The following is a 10584-nucleotide window of genomic DNA, read 5'->3' as shown; positions in this document are numbered from 1 at the left end:
TGACGGACTCGTCCTCGGTTTAACGCCATGCAACGTGCCAGACGTTAGATCCCACTGTTGCTTTTATTCTTCCCGACAAATAAGGAATGTAGGCAACCCGTGCCGCAGGGGGTAAAAAACGAAAACAAACTACAAGCCTCTTTAAAGTTAAAAACCAAACGTTTTATTATAGCTAAAAAAAAAAAGACATTTTGCAAAATGGGGAAATACAGTCATAAGGCCTTGACCACGTGATCTAAAGGGCTAGAGGCTAGTAAAAGCCAAAATTGCAAGAAAGGGGGTGGTGGTGGAGGTGGGATCCAGTTGGGACCTTTCTGATCGGTTAAATTTACCAAGCTGCAAGTGGCGGGATCTTGGTGTACCACTCTTGTCGGAGTTGACCTCCTTTGCAAAGAGGGGGCTTCCTCGAGACCGGACTTGTCTGACCAAGAATTTCCTGGGACACTTTAAAACACAGCTGTGAGTGCAGAGTTAAAAAGGGTTCAGAAAAAAAAAAAGCATCCCTATAAGGAGGTCTAAAGATATGGCTCAGTCAGCACAAGCCGAATAACTTCATAACGTGGGTCATTTCACACCATGCATTTGAAACAAGCAGAGCAGGGTGAGCAAAGCCGAATTTTCCTGTAGAAATTGCTTGCATCCAGGTCTACTGTAGGAGCCTGGCTATACTGGACTGATAACTGTAAGGTCAGCGGTTCATAACCAAGGTCTCCCTCCAAAAAGATGAGGCCTTTTACTCCCATCATGAGTTACAGTCTTGAAACCCATAGGGGTAGTTCTACCCACAGTATCACAGACTTTGTGATTATCTGCACACTAAATGTGCCTCAAAAGAGTACATGAACTTTATCACAGCTACTTATCTCTATCCTAGGAGTAGTTCCATAAAGGGTCAAAACTCCCCTTTGATGTGTGAGTCTTCCGAAGGTGGGAGATCTAAATGTCCTAGATCTAGGTGTCTAAAATTCTGAAACGGAGTGGGGCTGTGGGCTTGTGTAATCCTGTGGATCAGTATGACACTTCCTTAACCAAGTGCAAATCCAAGTACCTGATGACCCAGCAATCTCTCTCCTATACCTCAAGGAAATGAAGACTGTAACACAGTGGTTCTCCACCTTCCTAATGCCACGACCCTTTAATACAGTTCCTCATGTTGTGGTGACCCCCAACCATAAAATTATTTTCCTTGCTACTTGATAACTGTAATTTTGTTACTGTTATGTTTTCCGATGTTCTTAGATGACCCGGTGAAAGGGTCATTCGACCCCCAAAGGGATTGCCACCCACAGGTTGAGAACTGCTGCCACAAACAGACATCTGCATGCCTATATTTATTGCAGCAATTTACAATAGCAAAAATATAGAAACAGCTCAAAGCCCCCAACTGTAGAGGAGTACATAAGCAATCTTTGGTACATTGACACTATGGAATTTTATGTATTGATAACAATGATAACTGTCTTAAACACCACCGGACAAACACTACTATGGACAAAGCTAGAGAATATTGTGCTTAGCAAACTCAGACAATCTTACAAAGATAATTCATATCACCATTGGTATAAGGAAAAACAAAGTAGAAGAAATGTGGTTTACACATCAATAGACAGCAGAATGACTAAGAGGAGGCCAGAGCTGGGGGAGGAGCAGTAAGGGGAGTGCTGGGACAAGGAACACATATCATAATGGAAGGTTTACTAGGGGAACCTTCCAGATTCCTTACCCCTCGGTTCTAGCCATTGGTCTGAAAAAAGTGGCTTGAAAAAAGGAAAACTGAAGTGGATTGGGGGTGTTTAGTGACATCCAAGTTCATTTCAAACATGGGAAGAAAAAATCAAGCTGAATATTGTGCAAAATCGCCCTCAGTAGAGAACAAGGGGGAAGCAGACGGAGTCTTTAATTTCTCTGCAAGTCTTTTAGTGGCCTGACACTTTCATTTCTTTTAAAACTACTAAGAATGAAATTCACAGTTGTACAGTTAATAGTGATTAGAATAGCAGTGACAGTTATGCATTAAGCTGCTTACTGCCTGGTCAGCGGTTCAACCCCCCTACCCAGTCTGCAGGAGAGAGATGAGACTGCATGCTGTAGTCAAGATATACAGAGATGGAACCCCTGAGGTACATGTCATTCTGTCCTCTAAGGTCCTTGTGAGTCAGAAGAGCTGCGACAGCAGGAGGTGGCGGTGGATAAGAATGTCTGTGGCTTTCTGCAATGGGTTGGTAGGTACAGAGGAGGGTACACAAAACAGTGACTGTGTTCTATAGGAACTTGTGTCTGTCGTGACCTATAAGGGGAGTTCAAATAGCTGACATCGAAATATCAGAAGTGTTCATAAAGGGCTGAGAAAAAAATGGAACCAAAATAAACCCCAAACACTGCCAGCGAGTCCATTACGATTCACAGCAGCCCGATAGGACAGGGTAGAACTGCCCCTGTGGATTTCCGAGACTGTATATGGGAGTAGAAAGCCTCCTTTCTTCGGCCGAGTGGCTGGTGATTTTGAACTGGTGACTGTGGTGAGCAGCCCAATGTATAACCACTACACCAAAAGGGCAGGCAGGACCTAAAGCCCCCCCTGGCCACTTCCACCTTGAACATGATTTCCCCCACTCCCTGGTGGTATAGTGGGTTAGGCATTGCGTTGCTAACTGCAAAGTCAGCAGTTTGGAACCATCAGCCACTCTGGGAAAGACAGATGAGGCTTTCCGCTCCTGTGAAAACATACAGAAACACAGGGCAATTCTGCTCTGTCCTGTAGAGTCACCAGGAGGCAGAATTGACTCAGTGGCGGTCAGATGTTCTTTTTCTTGGGTCCCTTCAAAGTATACGAGGCAACGTCTGGCGATCCTCCTTGCTAAGGAGAGTTTTGATCACATTTCTCCCGAGACCCATTTGTTGCTGCTAGCAGTCCATGGGAATTTGGCCATCCTCCGCTCACCTTCAGGAATGCCCCCATTCCGTCCCAATCTTCCCTTTTCATTGTCCAGGGTTGAATGTACATGAGCCAATTGGAAATGTCCTGACCTGGGCCAGGTATACTTTAGTCTTCAAAGTGACATCTTTGATCCTGAATACTTTGAAGAGTATTAAATACTTTCCTTTTGTACAGCTCTTTAGAGACACTTCTCATTTGCATTTCAGTGGCAGCTCTTTGTAGAAAGCGGAGTCTCAGAGACTGAATGATTTGTCCCAAGAATATGATGCAAAGGGGGCCCTGGTGGCATAGTGGTTACATATTGGTCTGTTAATGTCCAGGTCAGCAGTTTGAAACCTGCTCTGTGGAGGAAGGTGGGACTTCCTACTCCTGTAAAGTTTGACAGTCTCTTAATCCCACAGGGGCAGTTAGTTCTCCCCTGCCCTTTAGGGGAGCCCTATACGGTCAATTCTGTCTTGACCTCTGGGCTCGCTATGAGTGGACTCAATGGCAGTGAGTGAGCATATGATACAAAGTAGGGGTCCCGTGTGGTGATCCCGAGGCGCTTCTAGCTCACTCATATTGACCCGCTGGGGCCACCAGGGATGTTTGAAGAAACCCTTAACCCTCAAGATAGAAAAGCCAACGGCAGAGTGCATGCAAGATCCTTGTCTGACATCCTCTCACCGAAGGGTCACAGGAAGCGACTAGCCAGCCAGGGTGCAGTCTAGCACCGAGGACACATATGACATTCCTCCAGTTCTTTGAGGTTTCCTCCCCACCACTATCATGACCCCTGTTCTACCTTACAAATCCGGCTAGACTGGAGCATGTCAGGAACAATGATGGGAGTAGTGATCCCAGGAGGAGAGGGGGAAGGGAGGGGAAAAGGAGTAGAAAAGGGGGAGCCGATCACAATGATTGATGTTATCATATACCCCCCCCCAGGGGACAAACAACAAAAACATGGGTGAAGGGAGATAACAGATGGTATACGATATGAAAATAATAATTATTTATGCTTGATCAAGAGGTCATGAGGGGTGGGGAAAAGAGCTGATACCAAGGACTCAAGCAGAAAGACAATGTTTTGAAAATGATGATGGCAACATATGTACAAATGTGCTTGATAGAATTGTTGTATGGAGTGTTATAAGAGCTGTTAGAGCTCCCAATAAAATGATTTATTTAAAAGGATCTACATATAACCTCCTCCCTGGGGGACGGACAACAGAAAAATGGGTCAAGGGAGATCTCAGGCAGTGTAATATATGACAAAATAACTTATAAATTATCAAGGGTTCATGAGGGAGCGGGGAGCAGGGAGGGAGGGGAAAAATGAGGAGCTGATGCCAGGGACTTAAGTAGAGATCAAATGTTTTGAGAATGATGAGGGCAATGAATGTACAAATGTGCTTGACACAATTGATGTATGTATGGATTGTGACAAGTTGTATGAGCCCCTAATAAAACGATTAAAAAATTTAATAATAAATAAACAGACAAACAAACAAACAATGGTTCTGGAGTGGCAGATAGAGCAGAGCCCCAGAGGCCACAGCAACAAGACTAGGAGACAGGATGGAGAAGCCCTACTGAGACCACGAGGCACAGTCAGAAAGGCGCTCTGTTTTCATAGAGAGTTACGCCTTGGGAACCACATGGAGGTGGATCTCCTGGGTCTTGTAGGGGTGCCATGACTCGGAAGCAACTCCCCAGAAATAGGTGGGTGATGGAATCTTTATGAGAGTGGATTGCCTGGCCTTTTCTCCTGGGGTGGCTGCTGGTGTGTTTGACTACTGACTGGTTAACAGCTGAGAGCTCAACCACTGTATCATCGGGATATCTGCATGTTTGCATGGGCTCCTCTGAAGAAATGACAATGGGTCAGGGAAACTACCGTTGGGTGCTAGTCAGTTCATCCCACGGGGTCAGAAATGGGGATGCAAGATCAGGGCCAGGAAAGATCTTCCTGGACTGGGAAAAGTGGCAGATGAATAACCCTCTCCCTACCCTTCTGTGTGCCTACATTGGTCTGCCTGACAGGACAGAGCTGGGGAGGGAAGCAGCTTTACCTCTGAATGGAATTCAGAGTTTTGACTATTAGGTACTATTAGTGGACTCTGTTTTTTAAAATCATTTTATTGGGAGCTCTTACAGATATTCCAACAGCCCATAATTCAATTAGATCAAGCATAATTGTACAGTTGTTATCACCATCACAGTTTCAAAATATTTTCTTTCTTCTCGAACTCTTTGATATCAGCCCTCACGGAATCATCACTCCCATTACTGTTTCTGAAAGGTTATCTATCTTGGCTTTCATGCATCAAATGATCTTAATTATACAAATGAACATACGCAGGCCTAACAAGATTGATGCGGTAGAACAAAAACCATAATAGTAAGGGGAGGAAAGATAAAAAAATTAAAGGATAGTTATGTGTTTCATCACTGCTATACTGCATCCTGGGTTTATCATTGCTTCTGTGTGGCCCTTCTGTAAGGGACTGTCCATTTATCTTCTAGGTGGATTTTGGGTCTCTACTTTGTCCATACTCTTTCAGGTCAATTTGATTGCTTGTTTTTGAACTTCTTTTTTTTTTTTTAAATCAATTTATTGGGGCTCATACAATTCATCACAATACATAGATTAATTGTGTAAAGCACACCTATACATTTGTTGCCCTCATCATTCCCCAAATTCACTTTCCTCTTGGGTTCCCGGAATCAGCTAATTTTCCTTTTTTCTCCTCCCTCTCCTTTCCCCATCCCCACTCCCGTTTTTGAACTTCTAATACCTATCCCCATCCATACTTTGTGATCACACAGGCTGGTGTGCTTCTTCCATGTGGGCTTTGTTGCTTCCCTGCTAGATGGCCACTTGTTTAACATCAAGCTTTTAAGATCCCAGATCTTGTATCTTTTAATAGCCGGGCACCATCAGCTTTCTTTACCATATTTACTTATGCCTCTATTTTGTCTTCAGTGATTGTGTCAGGAAGGTGAGTATCATAGATTGCCACATTATTAGGACAAACCGTTCTTGTACTGAGGTGAGATTTAAGTAAAGACTCAAAGTCCTTCTTCTTTGCTGTATTTATATGTATATACATACATAGACACATAAACCTATCTTTAAATATTTACATATATACATATCTATATTTATACTTATATATATATATAATTTTTACTTTCTTCTTTTTTCTTTCCTCCTGCCCACTATTATGTTTACCCATTGTTCACCTCTCAATAATTCCTCTCAGATACATTTAACTTGATAAAACTCTACCAAGAATGCTACACCCTCCTCCTTGCCGTCAATTTAGAACCCTTGCTATTCCCTTGTCCCTGTTGTTAATGGCTCACCATTCACCTCCCTCTGTCTCCTCCCCTCCCACCGCCCCCCCAGACCCTGTGGACTCTTAGTCATCTTGTGCTGTGATAACAGACATACCATCAGTGGGTAGCTTTAACACATCCATCCTCCCACAGTGTAGGAGGCTAGCAGTCAAAATTCAGGGCGCCAGCTCTAGGGCAGGGCGGCTCTCTGTCAGCAGCTCTGGGAGAAGGTCCTTATTCTCTGAGTCTTTGTCAACCCTTACGGGAGCCCTGGTGATGCAGTGGTTACACATTGGTCTGCAATCTGAAAGGTCAGTAGTTCAAAGCCACCAGTTTCTTCTGTGGACAAAGATGGGGCTTTTTACTCCCATAAAGAGTGATAGTCTTGGAAACTCATAGGGGCAGTTCTACCCCGTCCTATCAGGTCATTATCACTGAGCATTGATTTGAGGGCAGGGAGTTTGATTTTGGTAATTTTCCTGTGGCAGGGCTTCTGCCTTCCCCCATCTGTACTAGCGGCTCTGCCCTAATCGCCTCTCTTGGAATCTCAAAGGTAATTGGCTTCAGACACACCCTTCAACGATATGGACTCGTTAGCATAACAAAGAAAACCCACTCCCAAGTGGGATTAGAACCACAGGTATAGGGATTAGGATTTATCACCTGCTTTGTGGAGGACAAGAAGCAGTGGCGCTAGAGCTGTCCATCCAGAGAACTAAGGGATGACCGGCATTTCAGCCTCCCCAGCTCTGAGATCAGAACCAGAGCCGGGGGGTGGGGGGTGGGGGGTGGGGGTGGGGGGGCCCTACTGTGTCACTACGGACTTCTCTGAGGGAACACACTTAAATGGGTTCTCAACCTTCCTAATGCCGCCCCCCTTTCATACAGTTCCTCCTGTTGTGGTGACCCCCCAACCATAAAATTATTTTCGTTGCTACTTCATAGCTGTACTTTTGCTACTGTTAAGAATCGGGTGACCCCTGTGAAAGGGTCGTTCGACCCCCAAAGGAGTTGAGACCCACAGGTTGAGAACTGCTACACTAGAAGGTCCTAGATCAAGCGAAAGAAATATGTGGGACCAAACCACACAACCACACATACAACGACAACACAAACGAGACACACTGGTCGGAAAGCTCCCAGACCCTGGGCCCTCGTCACCCTGCAGCTCTGAAGTGTCGGCGTTCACCCGTGATTCCACTTTGAGCCAAACAATGCACAGGCGTGGAAGGTGACAGCACGGCCAGGGAGGCACACGTGCCTTAGAACAGGGATCCGTGCAAGATCAAAGGGTCAGCGTTTGCAGTGGGACAAAGTTCCAAAAGTAGGAAGGGAGAGGAAGTAGGATGACGCATGGAAACAGGAAGTACAGGGAGGAGGTGAAAGGAGGGCTACCCCACTGTGGGGCTCAAAACCTCTGGCCTGAAACAAAAAGTGTGTGGATGGTTGAATAGGAAATTAATTTGTTCTATAAACCTTCAAGTCCGTAATAAAAAAGTTAACAAACAAAACCAAAACCAGAGCGTGTGTGTTATTGAGCTCTCAAGAGGTCCATTGAAGAGGTCAATTTAAAGAAAGTTTAGCCTTTACCAAGCACGGCCAGTAGAGGTCACTAAAGCACTTGTTACCGCTCCAGAAAGCAGGTCCAAATCAGGTGTGGCCCCTAAGCATCAGAAGAAAGCACATATGGATGTGTTTGCATGTGGTTTGTAGACTTTAACGGATGCTTCCCTACTGCAGTGGGCATATCTGTATAGGAAGCTTATTGCGAACAGTATTCATATCTTGGAGAATATAATTCTTAAGATTTTTCTGAACGAGAAGGAATTTGAGAGCTGATTCTAGGCTAACCCCCCCTCGTTTTATAGGTGAGGAAACGGATCCCGACTTTAATTAGAGGCTTGCCCGCATCACTCTGCTTGTTAACTAGCAGAGGCAGAATGGTCAGGCTACTCAAATGCTTTGCATTCCTTCCAGGTTCACACTGTCTGTAGACTGCCTTTTCCAACTGGAATTAATTTTTTTCTGAGTTTACTGTATTGCTTCAGCATACTCCCCTCCCCCCTCATCTGCCAGGCACCACACGAGGTGAGGACATGCTAGCCAGCAACACCTGTCTCTTGTTTGTGGGGCTGTGAGAAAATATCGGTGGAAGCAGTGAAATGAGGCCTCTCAGGGAATGGTAGATTTCTCCCTGGGTAAGTCTTCTCTGGGTATGAGCAGCTGGTCTTGGCTTTGGTTTAGATATTTTTCATAAATTTGCGTACCGCCATCTTAAACACACACACACACACACACACACACACACACACACCCTAGGTGTCTTAGTCAATGATATTAACATGTGCCTTCATTTATCGCGCTCAACAGCTAAAAGAGGAATTAGAGGGACCAAAGCTTAAAATGCACAATGGCCCCATGTGAACAAAGAAAAAGTAAAATAAAACCTTTCATAGTGAAAGTGTGACAAATGTAGAAATGTATTTGGAAACAGAAAATGTATTTGGAAACATATGTCAAAAAAATCCAAGTAAGGCTTGGGAAATAGTATTCTTAACAAAATGTATGGGACGTCTACCTATGTAGGCACTTCCAGATGGCTTGGTTTATGTTGTGATCATTTATCCCTCTTTTATAACTGATGATAGTGGCACTCGTTTTTATACTGATTTCAAACGTAAATTCACTCTATGAAGGCCCTTCCTGAAAGCAGAATGGCAGCTGTGACGTACAGTGTCCCCCTCATTCCACCTGAGGGGATGGCATGGGGGTCACGGCTGAGCCCCTCCTGCTTCAGTGGGGAGATGAAGAAGCTGGCGCCACACCAGCCTTCAGGCTGATTGTCACAAGGCAGAGGTCCACCTGGCCTCCCCCTACTGCTTCCTCTACCCTCTTCCCACACCAGCGGTCTCTCCCATCGGATTCTGCTCCTCTGCTAGGCTTGATAACTCGCTGCAGTGGCCACACACATCTCCCAGCCAAGACTCGCGCTTATGGGCTTTGCTAGGGAAGCTAATGGGTTACAAGAGGATGAGGACGCAGGTCTTTTCTCTGCAGCACCTCTCTCAGCCATGCTGGCCATCTCCCGTCCTTGGCTTTTCAGCCACATGGCCCCTTGGTCTCTTCCTGGTTCCACACACTGGCAAGCCTGCCGCTCTGCTTCATGGTCTCGATGCTGAGCACAAGCTCCACTGGTGATTCCTCTTTCTCGAGGGTCCCCGGATTCTCCCTCTGTGCTTATGAGACGACTCACTCTTCTATACCCAGTAGAATGGCAAAACTGACCAGTCCCCTCGATGAGTGTTTCTCCTACCCCATGTCCCTGGTTCCACCCAACTGTTTGGTGGGAGTTGCAAAGACCGGGAGCGAAGAGTCACTCCAAGGAATTCCACTTCACACACATCCCACCCATACAAGGGAACCCATGCGTTATGATGATGATGTTGTTGTCATTAACTTACTACTCCCCTTCACACTTTCCCTCAGTCCCGCTGATATATCCCCACCTAGCACCATGAATTCACCTAAAACAAAGTCTTCACATCTGAAGCCGATTGGTGTGGTGTCCTCCCCTTCGTCTGTGTTTCTATCCACAACGTTTTCAGTAGCCCTTTCCGCCGCCCCCCCCACGCAGATTGCCTGGACCTTCTTCCCGGTCTGTCTTAGTTCGGAACCTGTGCTGAAATCTCTCGTGGGTATTTGAAATACAGTGGCTTCCGGCATCAGTGCAAACAGCAAGCCACCATGGTACAGATACGCGGTGAAACTTGCTTTTGCACAAAGAGTAGCCAACGTGCACAGAAATAAAAGATGAAGTGAATGAGTGAAACAGAGACCTTCAAGGGCAGATTGAGAAGACAAAGTGAAGTATCTTAGGGAAATGCACAAAGACCTGAACGTAGGAAGCCCAAAGGGAAGGCTGTGCGTGGCATTTCTCAAGCTGGAAGAACTAGAGCATCCATTCAAAGCTTACGCTGCAATATTGAAAGAGTCTATTGGCAAAAGGAGAGGAAGATGAAGCTTTCTACTCCAATAAAAAGTTACCGTCTCATCTTTAAAAAAAAGTTAGAGCCTTGGAAACCCACAGGGTCAGTTCTACCCCGTCCTGCAGGGTCGCTGTGAGTAGGAGCGGACTTGAGGGCCATGCGTTCCGTTCATGGCAAAATAACGAACGGCGCAGGAAGTAGCAAAGAGGATGAACGGACTACACAAAATCACTGTACCAAAAGTAATTCTTCAATATTCAACCATTGTAGGAGGCAGCATCTGGTCAAGAGCCAAAGGTACTGAAGGAGGAAGTCGAAGCTGCACTGAAGGCGCTA

This window comes from Echinops telfairi, unplaced genomic scaffold, assembly GCF_000313985.2.
Source record: "Echinops telfairi isolate 266 unplaced genomic scaffold, ASM31398v2 ScPeMD7_7416;HRSCAF=8454, whole genome shotgun sequence".
NCBI classification, from domain to species: domain Eukaryota; kingdom Metazoa; phylum Chordata; class Mammalia; order Afrosoricida; family Tenrecidae; genus Echinops; species Echinops telfairi.
Note: the sequence above shows the minus strand (reverse complement) of the source record.